The sequence below is a fragment of the Scyliorhinus canicula genome, chromosome 24, assembly GCF_902713615.1.
Source record: "Scyliorhinus canicula chromosome 24, sScyCan1.1, whole genome shotgun sequence".
Taxonomy (NCBI): Eukaryota; Metazoa; Chordata; class Chondrichthyes; order Carcharhiniformes; family Scyliorhinidae; genus Scyliorhinus; species Scyliorhinus canicula.
In genome coordinates this window covers 17,885,278-17,900,810 of record NC_052169.1, presented here as the reverse complement: position 1 = coordinate 17,900,810, position 15,533 = coordinate 17,885,278, and the positions used below count along the sequence as shown (strand labels likewise).

General features: G+C 51.0%; 1 protein-coding gene across 1 annotated transcript in view; it reads right to left on the bottom strand.

Annotated features, from left to right (window-relative positions):
* ireb2 (iron-responsive element binding protein 2) overlaps window positions 1-15,293 on the bottom strand; it is a 102,340-nt gene extending 87,047 nt beyond the window's left edge. Inside the window, exon 1 of the mRNA XM_038784533.1 lies at window positions 15,279-15,293. The gene's annotated coding sequence lies outside the window, so the exon portion shown is untranslated. The remainder of the gene's footprint in view (window positions 1-15,278) is intronic.
* Window positions 15,294-15,533: the final 240 nt, after the last annotated feature.

The following is a 15,533-nucleotide window of genomic DNA, read 5'->3' as shown; positions in this document are numbered from 1 at the left end:
TTGGGGTAACTGGGTTATGGGGATAGGGTGGAGGTGTTGACCTTGGGTAGGGTGCTCTTTCCAAGAGCCGGTGCAGACTCGATGGGCTGAATGGCCTCCTTCTGCACTGTAAATTCTATGATTCTATAGCAGGGTAGCACACGTGGCAAGCACTGTGGCTTCACAGCGCCAGGGTCCCAGGTTTGATTCCCTGCTGGTCACTGTGTGGAGTCTGCACGTTATCCCCGTGAATGTGTGGGTTTCCTCCGGGTGCTCCAGTTTCCTCCCACAGTCCAAAGACATGCCGGTTAGGTGGATTGGCCATGATAAATTGCCCTTAGTGTCCAAAAAAGGTTAGATGGGGTTGTGGGTGTATAAGGTGGAAGTGAGGGCTGAAGTGGGTTGGTGCAGAATGGCCTCCTTCTGCACTGTGATCTATGTATCTATGTACCTTCCCACTGCATGTCTTACAGATCTGTCCATTTAATGTTGGTGACACTTTTAGTAAAGTGGCGTTGCAGGTGAGACTCTATGTTAGCAATTGCTGCAGGAATTGCACTGAACATGCTTGACGTACCTGCTACTGAATTAGCACCTCGCGGTTTGCAAAAGTAAAGTGCTCATTGCCCAATCTTTATAATCATGCATTTGATCAAATCCTCCAACATAGTTCTGTACAAGTATTTTTATACCACCGACATATCCTTTCCGAGTGAGATATTGTATACCTGTTGCACAGAGCATCGTAGGTGCAAACGTCTGATGGTTAAGATCACTGCACACACGTTTTCAGGTTGCACCTGAGCAGTGTTTATTCACTGGTTTCAATCCAGTGAGGAAATTGCTCACTGCTGCTGGATTTGTTCCCCTCCCAGGCAGTGCACAGTGTCGCTGTGCAGGTTGTTCTTGTTCAACTGAATGCTGGTTCAATGTTTGATGTATTAAAGATAAACATCTGTGTCTTTTGTGATTGTGTGAGCATTCCTGAATCGTTTTAACGTTCGCCCAGCTGACTCGTGCTTCATTCTGATGAGAAGATGTCTCGGCTGAATTTGTCATTCTGCATCCTGTAAAGGACGGGGGCAGCTTCATTGAAACGATGAGGAAAATCGTAACCTGACTCAAAGGGCGGTAACCTCATAGAAGCCAGCAGAACATTGGTTCTACATTTCCCCCACCATCACCACAAATTACTCTCACTGTCATGGAGTGAGCCACTGCACTTATTCCCCACTGGGGAGCTTGGTCAAGATGAACCTTTCTGTACCTCGTGCATGCACACATTAACGGTGTTGAACGCCTGTAGTGAGGCAGAGTTGCCCCAGCCCGTCCCTGCCCTGCACCCCCCATCCCTGCCCTGCACCCCACTCCAGGCCCAAGTAGCTACCATTAGCTGTTAACTTTTCCCCACGTTGAACAACTTTGATTTCTGCTCCTTCGTTCACATTGTGAGACACTCGTTTCAGATGCTTTGGTGAGATTTAATTAAGTTTCACCCCTCCTCCATGAACCATGAATGCTCTCTGCCCAATATGTAGCAAGAAAAGTAACAGCGGCAAACAGTGGGCCATCTCACAGTTCATCATTAATAATAATCTTTATTAGAGTCACTAGTAGAATTACATTAACATTGCAATGAAGTTACTGTGAAAATCCGGTCGCCACACTGCGGCGTCTGGGTACACGGAGGGAGAATTCAGAATGTCCAATTCACCCAACACGTACGTCTTTCGGGACTTGTGGGAAGAAACCCACTCAGACACGGGGAGAACATAGAGACAGCGTCCCAAGCCGGGAATCGAACCCGGGTCCCTAGTGCTGTGAAACAACAGTGCTAACCACTGTGTTTTGCCCATCTGGGCATGGTGGCTGGAATCTTCTCCCATCTGAGGCGAGGAAAGAAATGGGAGGGCCTGAAAATTGGGTGGGTTGTCTTCAGCATCGATACCGGATGCCTCCTGCTTCCACAGGAAGAAAACTCTGGGCAGGAAAGTCTGACTTTCCCGCTCTGTCTCCACTTTTGTTCATTCACAGGATCTGGGTGTAAGTAGCGAGGCCAGCATTTATTCCTCATCACTAATTATCCTCGAGATGGTGGTGTTGAACTGCTGCAGTCGATGTGGTGTAGCTACACCCACAGTGCTGTTTGGGAGGGAGTTCCAGGGACTTGACCCAGTGACTGAAGGAGCGGCTGATATATTTCCAAGTCAGGATGGTGAATGACTTGAAGAGGATCTTCCATGTGGCGATGTTCCCATATATCTGGCACCCTTGTCCTGGATGGTAGAGATCGTGGGTTTGGAAAGTGCTGCCTCAACAGACATGGTGCATCTTGTATATGGTATACATGGCTCCTACTGTGTCAGTGGTGGAGGGAGTGAATGTTTGTGTGGGGTACCAATCAAGCGGGGCTGCTTTGTCCTGACTTGTGCCTTGTAGATGGTGGACAGGCTCTGGGGAGTCGCAGGATTCCGAGCCTCTGGCCTGCCCTTAATGGTCAATTAAGGGCCTCAACCCGACTATAACCTTTGCAGCTCCAGGCAGGTCTGCTAATATGCAGCTTGCACAACTGTGTGTTTCCTCGATCTGCACTAATGCGAGTGTGATCAAAGGTGTGAACAAGGGACATGAGTGCGGCCACAGACAGCACTCACAGCAAGAACACATTTTTTCTGCATCACTGCACGGTCCTGGGTCTCTGGGGGTTGTTGTGCCAGCAGCAGCCATGGCTTCTGTCTGATGGGACGGGAGATAAAGCTGGTCCTCTTCCTCAGTGTCAGTGTGGTTGTCCTGCTACTTTACCAGGCAGTGCGCGAGAAGCCCATTGAGAATGAAGTTTCCATCTAGTGTCCAGTCCATCAAAGTTGACTTTTTTAATCAAATCAGGAAACGGCAGAGGCAATTCAGCCCCTCAAACCTTCTGTGCCAATCACTGAGGTCAAGGCTGATTGTGATTTAACTCCACATATCTGCATTTGCCCCAGATGGCATAATACCTGTGCCCACAAAAACCTTTTCATCTATGTTTTAAAATTAACAATTGAGGAAAGATTTGTGTTTAAAAGTGCATTAACCCTAACTATTGAAGTGGTTTTCAGGGACGGCACGGTAGCACAGTGGTTAGCACAGCGCCAGGGACCCGGGTTCGATTCGCGGCTTGGGTCACTATCTGTGCGGAGTCTGCACCTTCTCCCCGTGTCTGTGTGGGTTTCCTCCGGGTGCTCCGGTTTCCTCCCACAAGTAACGACAGACTTGCTTGTTGGGTGAATTGGATATTCTGAATTCTCCCTCTGTGTACCTGGACAGGTGCCAGAGTGTGGCGACTAGGGGATTTTCACAGTAACTTCACTGCAGTGTTAATAAAAGCCCATTTGTGACAATAATAAAGATTATTATTATAATCTGCCAGGCATGTCGCAGGAGTTAGTGTTTATTGTGGTGTTCCTGCTAATGAGGGGTTATAGGTATTTTCGGGTGTATCTGAGATTCAAACACAGAGGTGATACTGAGCTGCAAAGTTGTTACATTTGATCTTTACATTGAGAATAATCTGTATGCATGTTGACACAGCCAGAATTTAGGAATGCCGGAGAAACTGGATTTAGGATTCTGAAAGTGTTTTCCCATTGCGGCTGCGTGTTTCAAATGCAACACCAGATGGCAGTCTAACCCTGGCGTGTCTCACAGAAATGGCACTGCTCCCTGCAACCCGAGCAACGTTCTCACGGCTGTGAGGAGCTCGTTGCCACCTTTATCAAGATAGTGTTGCAGGCATGCGTGTTTTACAAGGTGGTAAAATCCTGCCTCTTAAACTGGGGGGGAGGCCGCTTTAGGAAATTAAAGCAAATTACTGCAGATGCTGGATTCTGAAGCAAAAGCAGAAAATACTGGACAATCTCACCAGGACTGCCAAGATCTGTGGAGATAGAGAAGGGAGCTGACATTGGGAATGGTGGCCTCTGGTGTGGGGCGGGGGGAAGGGGGGGGGGGGGGAGTGGTTTGGAATAGCCGTGGAATTTCCTCAGTGTCTCCCATTCTCCTCCCGGCCCGCTTTCTCAACGATTTCCTCACCCTCCCCTAACAGCACTGTGGGTGGACCTACTCCACGGGCACTACAGCGGCCCAAGGAGGCAGCTCACCACCACCTTCTCAAGCCAGTTAGGATGGGTAATAAATGCTGGCCTAATCGTCCATTGAATGAATAAACGGGGGGGAAAACAAATAATATAGCGTATTGGGACGATTCTCAGTTCATACATGGAAGCAGGAATCTCTCCGACCTCCTTGTCAAGCCCTCTAAAGTGGGGGGTGGAAATGAGTTGGAACCCAGGTCTCGCAGGAGGGTGGGCCACTCTGCCCCTGCGAGCGAGATCAGAGAATTTGGCGCTCAGCCAGATCCCACCGGGAATGGACAGAGAATCCCGCCCAGGAGTAGCCCTCCCCAACCCTTGACTCCCTTGTAGATGAAAGGTCTGTCTAGGCCTCGGATATAGTCAATGATCCGGCTTGCGTAACCCCCCTCGTTAAAAAAACTCCAAACGTTAACACCCCTCAGAGAGAAGAAATTCCTGCTCACCTCAGTACTAAGTGGGAGAGTCCTTATTCTGACACTGCGCCCCCTCGTTCATGTGGGGGAACATTCTTGCCGCATCCGCTTTGTCAAGTCCATTCGGAATCCTATGTGTTAAGTTGGGCAGGTTCAGACATAGGGGGGAATCATTTGTTCATGTGATGTGGGTCAGTAATTATTGCCCATCCCTAATTGCCCTTGAACTGAGTGGCTCGTTGGGCCATTCCAGAGGGTATTTTAAGAGTCAAAGACGTTGCTGTGGGTCTGGAGTGACAAGTAGGCCAGACCGGGTAAGATCGGCAGATTTCCTTCCCTAAAGGGCTTTAGTGAACCAGATGGGCTTTTACAAAATTCAGCAATGGTCGTCATTGGACTTTTAATTCCAGATTTTAATTGAATTCGGATCTGCCCTGGCAGGATTCGAACCCAGGTCCTCAGAGCGTTACCCTGCGATTACTAATCCACCGACAGTACCACTGTGCCACGTGCCTGCCGTTATGGAAGGTGGGTACAGGGCAGCCATGTTCCAATTAAACGATGAAGCAAGTTCCAGGCTGTGGAACTGCTTCTCCCTGTCCTCGTGTTGCAGTCCCTGTTGCAAATGGTGGTGAACGCATCTCGGTTCAATCCTGAGCACCGGCCACCGGCTGCCTCGCAGTGTTAAGAAGCTGTGGTTTTTCGCGACTTCCCCCTCAATCCCGAGCACAGAATCGGTCCCCATGCTGGCCAGCTGGGCGAGGTGGCTCCTCCGCTCAGCCAGGCCCACACCACTGGCTGGTGACAATTTGCAGAAATCCGGGTTGCGTCTGTCAAATCTAATTTTCTTTCTCCGATCCACTGAGAAGCAGGCTTGGTGGGGGGTGGGGGGGGGGGGGGGGGGTCGCTGCGACTGCCAACTGAGCTGATGGTGATTGAAACAAAGTGACATTCGACCCGGGTCACATTAGCGGCAGGCACAATCTTCTCGGCAACGACCCCTACCCCCCTCCCCCACTCCTGCTGAGAAGCGAATAGGATCCAGGTCATTAAAAACATGTCAGAGATAGGAAACCTCATTTGGCCCGATCTCTCGGTAAATGGAACTTTGAGAAACTTCCCCCCTCAGTCCGTCTTATTGACAAGGAGAGTTAATGGGCGCATTATCCTCTGGAGGGTTGCGCATTTCAAAAAGGACAGGCAGCATTGTTGGGGGCTTTTATCGTAGCTTATGTTGGGCCCTTACCCAGGGCAGCGAGGAGGAAGAGGATTCAACTGGGGCATCAATAACTGGACGGCTAATGAGCCCGAATCAGACTGACAGATGTTCGACTGAGTCTTGGCCCCTTAGTTAAACTCTCCGCAATGGCCCAGACTCACCTCCATCTTCCTTAATGAGCCAGAGATTGTTGAGGACCATCCCCAGAGCATACATTTGTACAGCTTCTGAAATCATCCTTTCACTGCTGCTGTCCTGGACGCTGTTCAGGAAATCAGTACAAATGATGTTCCTCTTTATTTTTGCCACCATAGAATGGTTACAGCACACAACGTGGCCATTGAGCCCATCATGTCCATGCTTGCCACTCAGCCAGTCCCTCCCTTTCCCTGATGAACACAAATCATTTCTCTTCAGAGAATTATCCAATTACCCTTTTCCAAAGCCACAATTGAATCCGCCCCTACTGCGCTCTCATTAAAAAAAACACTTTCCTCACCTTGTCTGGTTTTTTTTACCAAGCGTCTTAAACTGGTGCGCCCCGGTTCTCAATCCTTACTCCAACAGGAACTGTTTCGGGCCTGTCAGCTCTGGCCCGAACCCCCTTTTTTTTTTTAGAACAGTACAGCACAGAACAGGCCCTTCGGCCCTCGATGTTGTGCCGAGCAATGATCACCCTACTTAAACCCACGTAACCCGTATACCCGTAACCCAACAATCCCCCCATTAACCTTACACTACGGGCAATTTTAGCATGGCCAATCCACCTAACCCGCACATCTTTGGACTGTGGGAGGAAACCGGAGCACCCGGAGGAAACCCACGCACACACGGGGAGGACGTGCAGACTCCACACAGACAGTGACCCAGCCAGGAATCGAACCTGGGACCCTGGAGCTGTGAAGCATTGATGCTAACCACCATGCTACCGTGAGGCCCCCAAAGATGTTCAATCCCTCCAATCTCCCGACCCTCTCCACCAAGGAGTACAGCCCTACTTCTACAGTCCATCCACAGAACTGAATCGCAGGATTGTTACGGTGCAGAAGGAGGCCATTCGGCCCATCGACCCTGCACCGGTTCTGCAAACGAGCATTAGTGCCTTTTCCCCGGACCCCTGCACATTGGTTTCTAGTCAAATAATCATCCAACGCCCTCTTGAATGCCTCGAGTGGACCTGCCTCCACCTCACTTCCAGGCCGTGCGTTCCAGACCCCAGCCACTCGCTGCGTAAAACGTTTTTCCTCACATCGCCACTTTGGTGCTTCCGAGTGGTAGTGCATTCAGCAGCGTTCCTGCTTATTTCAATTTCCAATCCCCCAAAATAGAATCCCTACAGTGCAGAAGGAGGCCATTCGGCCTATCGGGTCTGCACTGGCCCTCTGAAAGAGCACTCCCACTAAGTCCCCTCCTCTGCCTTATGCCTGTAACCCCACCTAACCTAGTATGGCCAATCCACCTAACCTGCACACACCTATGTGGCACCATTTACAACCTCAAGCTGATCCTTTTGAAGTACAGTCACTATTGCAATACAGCAACACAGCAATCACTTTCTACACTGCAAGCTGCCATGAATAACATGGTGATAATGGCCAGATAATGCTTTAAGAACACGTTACATAGGAGCACGGGTAGGCATTCGGCTCCTCGAGGTTGCGCCTCTATTCAATATGACCACGGCTGATTTTGGAGCAGAACTCCACTTTTCTGCCTGACCTCCACCTTCCTTAATTCCCATCGAGCCGAAAGCATTATCAGCCTTGAATACACTCAATGAGCGCATCTCCACATCTCCCTAATGTTTCGCAATGTGGATTGAGGGATAATTCCACCAGGGGCGCAGGTCAGAACTCCCCAGCGTTTGATTTTTTTGAAAATCACTTCTAATCTGAGCCGCCTCGTTCTTGATCCTTTTCCGAGCGGGAACAGCTTCTCCCGTGAGCCAGAGGTTTACACACAAATCCAGCTGAGGTCGAACTAGCATCTTGTCCCTCATCCATGGAACCAATCTCATAAATCCCTTCTACATCCTATTAAACCTTGCGAGGTGTAGCAAGGGAGGTAGATCCCGGAAGAGACTGGTGGGTGCCCCCAGAATCGGCAAATGGACATCCTGGATGTCCTATCAACAACCTGGGGTCAAATTCCTGCAACTCCCTCTCTAACAGCACTGAGGCTGTACCTACACCTCAGGGACTGCAGCGGTTCAAGAAGGCGGCTCACCACCACCTCCTGAAGGGCGATTAGGGAGGAACAATAAATGCTGGCCCAGCCAGCGACACCGCATTCCATGAATGAACAAATGGAAACAATGATCCTGGGGCCGGGAGATGACCTGGCAGATTTGCAATGCCAACATGAAGAACCCGTTCAGTCAGAACCAAACTCCTAGGGCAAGATTCTCCCAGCCGCGGGCCGGGCCGGAGAATCCCCGCCACCGGGCCACGCCGCCCCGACGCCGGCACGCGATTCTGCGCGGAGCAGAGAATTGGCGCCGCCGTGTTTGGCGCAGGTGGCGGTCGTGGGTCGCCGCACGCGGCCGGGCCGCCGATTCTCGCCCCGGGATGGGCCGAGCGGCCGCTCTAAAAAGGCAGAGTCCCGCAGGCACCGTCCACGCCTGGACGCGCGGGGTCGGGGGGGGGGGGGGGTGGCCTGCAGGGGGGAGGGAAGGGGGGCCCTGTCCCCAGGGGGGGGCCTCCGATGGAGCCTGGCCCGCGATCGGGGCCCACCGATCGGCGGGCCTCTCGCTCCCCGGGCCTATTTCCCTCCGTGCCGGCCCCTGAACCCCCGCGCCATGTTGCATTGGGGGCCGGCACGTGGAGGGGCAGCTACCGCGCACGCGCAGGTTGGCGCCGGCGCCAATGCGCATGCGCGGATCCCGCGGCGGGATGGGAGGCTGGAGCGGCGCCAACCACTCCAGCACCGTGCTGGCCCCCTGTAAGGCCAGAATCGGTACTCCCAGCGGCACGTTAACGCCGCCGTGAAACGCGATGGCGTTTCCGACAGCATGGACACTCTGCCGCCGAATGGGAGAATCCCGCACCTAAACTTTGAACTGAGTGGGGTGAAAGAAAGGCAGACAAAGCAACGACCAATCACAGCATCGACTGGCTGGGGATACCTGAAATGGAGGATCTGGGATGAGAGTTTTGGTTTATAAAACAAATTGAAGAGGTTGTGGGGGCCAAATCACTGAGTGATAAGGGATCATGGGTTACGGGCAGAAGGCAGGAGAATGGGGATGAGAAACATATCAGCCATGATCGAATGGCGGAGCAGACTCGATGGACAGAATGGCCTAATTCTGCTCCTATATCTATTGTCTGTTTTGGTGCTTCCGAGTGGTAGTGCATTCAGCAGCGTTCCTGCTTATTTCAATTTCCAATCCCCCAAAATAGAATCCCTACAGTGCAGAAGGAGGCCATTCGGCCTATCGAGTCTGCACTGGCCCTCTGAAAGAGCACTCCCACTAAGTCCCCTCCTCTGCCTTATGCCTGTAACCCCACCTAACCTAGTATGGCCAATCCACCTAACCTGCACACACCTATATGGCACCATTTACAACCTCAAGCTGATCCTTTTGAAGTACAGTCACTATTGCAATACAGAGGGCAGCACAGTGGCACAATGGTTAGCATTGCTGCCTACGGCGCTGAGGACCTGGGTTCGAATCCCGGCTCTGGGTCACTGTCCGTGTGGAGTTTGCACATTCTCCCTGTGTCTGCGTGGGTTTCACCCCCACAACCCAAAAAATATGTGCAGGATAGGTGGATTGGCCACTCTAAATTGCCCCTTAATTGGAAAAAATAATTGAGTACTCTAAATTTATTTTAAAAAACTATTGCAATACAGCAACACAGCAATCACTTTCTACACTGCAAGCTGCCATGAATAACATGGTGATAATGGCCAGATAATGCTTTCAGAACACGTTACATAGGAGCAAGGGTAGGCATTCGGCTCCTCGAGGTTGCGCCTCTATTCAATATGACCACAGCTGATCTTGGAGCAGAACTCCACTTTTCTGCCTGACCTCCACCTTCCTTAATTCCCATCGAGCCAAAAGCATTATCAGCCTTGAATACACTCAATGAGCGCATCTCCACATCTCCCTAATGTTTCGCAATGTGGATTGAGGGATAATTCCGCCAGAGGCGCAGGTCAGAACTCCCCAGCGCTTCTACAAAATAGCATCAGCCAATTTCTTTACACCCACTGAGGGGACAGACATGGGCCGGGATTCTCCGGAATCCCGGCTAAGTGTTGACGCCGGCGTAAACACCGGAGTGTTCCAGCGATTCAGCAGCCCTCAGAGGGCCGGCACGGCGCTGGAGAGCTCCACGCAGCTCCGGCGCCGATAGATGGCCCTGCATTGCCGGCGCTGGTCCGAGCATTCTCCAGGCGGCCGTTTCTGCGCAGCGCCGCGCAACATGGCAGAGCCCGACAGCTGGCCCGCGCAGAAGGAGGTAGGCCCCCTCCAGATCGCGGGCGCCCGCCGATCAGTAGCTCCCGATCACGGGCCTGGACGCCGTGGAGGCCCCTCCCGCAGTCTGATTCCCCGTCCCCCCACCAGGGTGGCCAATGCGGCCAGGGGCCCGAGCACCCACCGGGTGGTCCAGGGTTGGAACCACGCCGGCGGAACTCAGCGGGACTTCGGTCGGTTGACCGAGGAGAATCGCCGCGGGGGCCTCTTTCAGCGGCCCCCACAGGCGCTCGTCGATCGTGCGGGTACGACTGCCGCCGATTCTCCGGTCGCCGGAGAATCACGTCCCACCGTCGGAGCGGTGTGGCGGGAATTTTCCGCGTCACAGGCGATTCTCCGACCTGCCGCGGGCTCGGAGAATCCCGGCCGTGTTCTCAGTTTAACATTCTGCCTGAGAGACAGCGCCTCCAATACTACAGTCCTCCGTCGGTACTGCATCGTAGGGCCAGGCTACATTATTACATAGAAGTTCCTCAATAGGACATTGAAACCACAATCTTCCAACTCAGAAAAAGAATGTTGAATGTAATAGAATGGACAAACTGTTTAAAAATATATAGACGTCCAAAAGTTTTCGAATATTTTTGTCACAGTCTAAATCTATAAATCTGATGTTTGTTCCAATGTTATTGCTGTACCATGCCTGAGTCAACCCGCTGGGAAAATAATTACTGACCATGGTTAAAATACAGCAGTGCTTCTCAAATTGCCATTTACTTCTAACCAAACACAAGGCTCTTTCTGAGCAAAAATCATACCATCGATCAGCAGGAACTGCCTGGAGTGCGCAATGTCCGCTCAAATCTACTCTGTTTCCGTGGTAACTGATTCTGGGGGAAATTCACTTGTGCCTCACTCACACATTCTTGTGACCAGTGTTAGGAAATGGTCAGATATCATTATTGCTGAACTCAAATGTGGAGTGGATAAAATAGCCAGCAATGTGAAAAATAAAATCTCCTTAAGGACAGGGTCCTAAGAGATGGCCAGGTAGATTCAGTGGGTTGCTGAGAGTATAGTCTCCACAAATTTCGTAGCCTCTGAGATGACGGCCCCCCAATTCATCTTCAATTTTGTTTCCATTCTTCTGATCAGTCTTACCTTCAGATTCCGTGTGACCACTGAATTGTTACGCCAGCAGAAAGATTTGGCCCAGCAGGGTAGCATGGTGGTTAGCATAAATGCTTCACAGCTCCAGGGTCCCAGGTTCGATTCCGGCTTGGGTCACTGTCTGTGTGGAGTCTGCACGTCCTCCCCGTGTCTGCGTGGGTTTCCTCCGGGTGCTCCGGTTTCCTCCCACAGTCCAAAGATGTGCAGGTTAGGTGGATTGGCCATGCTAAATTGCCCGTAGTGTCCTAATAAAAGTAAGGTTAAGGGGGAGGTTGTTGGGTTACGGGTATAGGGTGGATATGTGGGTTTGAGTAGGGTGATCATGGCTCGGCACAACATTGAGGGCCGAAGGGCCTGTTCTGTGCTGTACTGTTCTATGTTCTATGTCTGCACTGGCTCTCCAAACGAGCATGGTGGAGTTAGTGCCGTTCCCCTGAACATTGTTTCTATTGCAGTAATCATCTTGAATGCCTCGATTGAGCCTGCCTCCACCACACTTCCAGGCCGTGCGTTCCAGACCCCGACCACTCGTGCAAAAAAGTTTTTCCTCACATGGCATTTGCTTTGTTTGCAAAATCACTTTAAATCTGTGCCCTCTCCGTTTTCAATCCTTTTACCAGGGGGAACAGTCGCTCCCTTTCTACTCTGTCCAGGCCCCTCACGATTTTGAACGTCTCCATCAAATCTCCTCTTGGCCTTCCTGTCTCCAAGGGGAACAATCCCAAACTCTCCAATCTATCCTCATAACTGAGGTTTCTCATTTTTGGACTCTTCTGCACTCTCTCCAATCTCACATCCCCCCTACAGTGTGGCGCCCAGAACTGTGCACAATATTCCAGCTGAGATCTAACTAAAGTTTTGTCTAAGTTCAGCTGGGTTCTCTACGCCCCGGTCAATAAAGCCCAGGGTACTGTATGCGTATTACTACCAGGGGCCATGGAGTTGGGAGCTGTCGTTCGGTGACTGTTGCTCTTACCGCTGAGTCAGAAGGTTGTGGTTTGAGGTTCACCTCCAGAGACCTGAGCACTTAAATGTCCTCCAATGCACTGCCGAGAGGGTGCTGCACTGTTGGCAGTTCCACTTCTGAATGGGATGCTAAATGAAGGCTCTGTCTACTCTCTCGTTTGGATGGGCAGTACGGTAGCATGGTGGATAGCACAATTGCTTCACAGCTCCAGGGTCCCAGGTTCGATTCCGGCTTGGGTCACTGTCTGTGCGGAGTCTGCACATCCTCCCCGTGCGTGCGTGGGTTTCCTCCAGGTGATCCGGTTTCCTCCCACAGTCCAAAGATGTGCAGGTTAGGTGGATTGGCCATGATAAATTTCCCTTAGTGTTGGGTGGGGTTATTGGGTTATGGGGATAGGGTGGAGGTGTTGACCTTGGGTAGGGTGCTCTTTCCAAGAGCCGGTGCAGACTCGATGGGCCTAATGGCCTCCTTCTGCACTGTAAATTCTATGATAAATTCTATGATGTCAAAGATGCCTTGACACTATTTTGAAGACGTGCAGTGGAGTCACCCCCAATACCTATCTCCCAAGCCTATTGTGTGGGAGCTTGCTATGCACAAATTTGCTGTTCATTGCATCATAGAATCCCTACAGTGCAGAATGAGGCCATTTGGCCCATTGAGTCTGCACCAACTCTTCGAAAGAAAACCCGAACCCCACCTTATCCCTGCAACCTGCAACTTCACCTAACCCGTGCAACCTTGGACAATTGGCCAATCCACCTAACCTGCACGTCTTTGGACTGTGGGAGCACCCGGTGGAAACCCACTCAGGGTAGGTGGATTGGCCCCACTTAATTGCCCCTTAATTGGAAAAGAATAATTGATAAATAAGCTAAGAAGGCAGACGGTGGGGGGAGGCGGTGGTGGGGGGGGGGGGGGATTTTTTTAAACTGAGGAGCTTCCTTCGAGACAGCGAAGAATCATTTCCCAGAATGTTCGAGTGAATCATCCATTCTCTTCCCGGTCGAGTCGAGCTCCAAGGAATATATTCACATGCTCGAGATGCTGGGCTGGGGAGCAGTGCTGCCGATGGCGATATCTCAGCTCGTGGGGCCAGCTTTGTGAAAGAGGCCCCGCCTTGCCAAATAAAAGATCTAATATTCTCTGAACAAGCCATTCATAGAAACTTGATTTGAAATCGCCATTTTTTTTTTGTTGTTGTTGCTGTGATGGGGGTCGGCACCTGCCATAACCCCTGGCTGAACCTTTTATGCTCGAGTTGCCATTGGTTTGAATCATTGAGTGAATTGTCACAACGAGTAACAGGCGCACAAATTCCGAAGAGCTAAACTGTGTGAAAAGTAGACACGACATGGTCTCATCATCTAGCCATGCAGAACCCTTTTAATTTCATTGTCTTGTGTTCGAGCCTTTTGAACTCCCTCATTAACTTTACTGGTAAGGAGTCGCAACATATGATTCTGTCAGCACCACTCTCGTCATTCACCCTATTGACATGGCTCGGTGGCAAAATTGGGTCACAGTCCGTCGGAAGGCATGGAAACAATCTCACTTGTCCTTACAGATATATTCATGAAAGAAAAATGAAGCACTTGCATTTTATCTAGAGCCTTTCATGAGCCCAGGATGTCCAGAAGTTGCAGCCCGTGAGGTACTTTGTAAGTGTTGGGGGCTCAATTGGCTGGACGGCTGGTTCATGATGCAGAGCGAGGCCAACAAGCCTGCACATCTTTGGGATGTGGGGGCGAAACCCACGCAGACACGGGGAGAATGTGCAAACTCCACACGGGGCACGGACAGTGACCCGGGGCCGGGATCGAACCCAGGTCCTCAGCGCCGTGGGCAGCAGTGCACGGTAGCACAGTGGTTAGCACTGCTGCTTCACAGCGCCAGGGTCCCAGGTTCGATTCTCAACTTGGGTCACTGTCTGTGCGGAGTCTGCACGTTCTCCCCCCCGTGTGCGTGGGTTTCCTCCGGGTGCTCCGGTTTCCTCCCACAAGTCCCGAAAGACGCGCTGATAGGTAATTTGGATATTCTGATTTCTCCCTCCGTGTACCCGAACAGGCGCCGGAATATGGTGACTAGGGGATTTTCACAGTAACTTCACTGCAGTGTTAATGTAAGCCTACTTGTGACAATAAAGGTTGTTATTATTATTTCCCACTGCACCAGCCTCCTTTTTCGATTCTAACTTGTCCATAAACAGATAAATCTTAATTGTCACAAATAGGTTTACATTAACACTGCAATGAAGTTACTGTGAAAAGCTCCTAGTCGCCACATTCCGGCGCCTGTTCGGGTACACAGAGTACGCAGGGTACACAAATTATTGGACTGCTTTACATTTTCATCCCCCCTTCCCCCAGGCCTTTTCGAAACACTTTGCAAACTTTATTATTGGGGAGCATGAAGGACAGAACAAGCCCACTCTGCTCCTCAACACCATAGATTCATAGAACATACAGTGCTGAAGGAGGCCATTCAGCCCATCGAGTCTGCACCGACCCACTTAAGCCCTCACTTCCACCCTATCCCCGTAACCCAATAACCCCCTCCTCACCTTTTTTCGGTCACTAAGGGCAATTTAGCATGGCCAATCCACCTAACCTGCACGGGTGGGAGGAACCCGGAGCACCCGGAGGAAACCCACGCAGACACGGGGAGAACATGCAGACTCCGCACAGACAGTGACCCAGCGGGGAATCGAACCTGGGACCCTGGCGCTGTGAAGCCACAGTGCTATCCACTTGTGCTACCGTGCTGCCCAAATATCATTCAACCAGATCCCAGTTGATATTTATCACAATGCCATTTATCTACCCTTGCCCCAGATCACTTTTATGCCATTCAATGAAATAAACTGTTGAGCTCAGTGTGTTGAAAGCTCCCTATTGCCCCCTAACAGAATTTTGGTGACGAGGGTTCCACATTTTTACCCCCATCCCTATATTCAATCCAAAAGTGGTACCTTATATTTTCTACCCTCAGCTCAACTCAGCTGTGTTATCTGCGATGAAGCCTCCTCCCGGCAAAGCTTGCTTCAGCGAGCTGAAAGATCAGCATTGTTCGTTCAAAAGTGTTTATTAAATCACTGTAACCATGGATGAGTTCATCATTAAATTAACAGGCCATTGCGCTAATATCAGACAATCTCCTTAGACCGATTGTTCGGAACCACTCAGGAACAGCTTATTCACTTGGCGTGTATTGGGGTCAAAAGTAG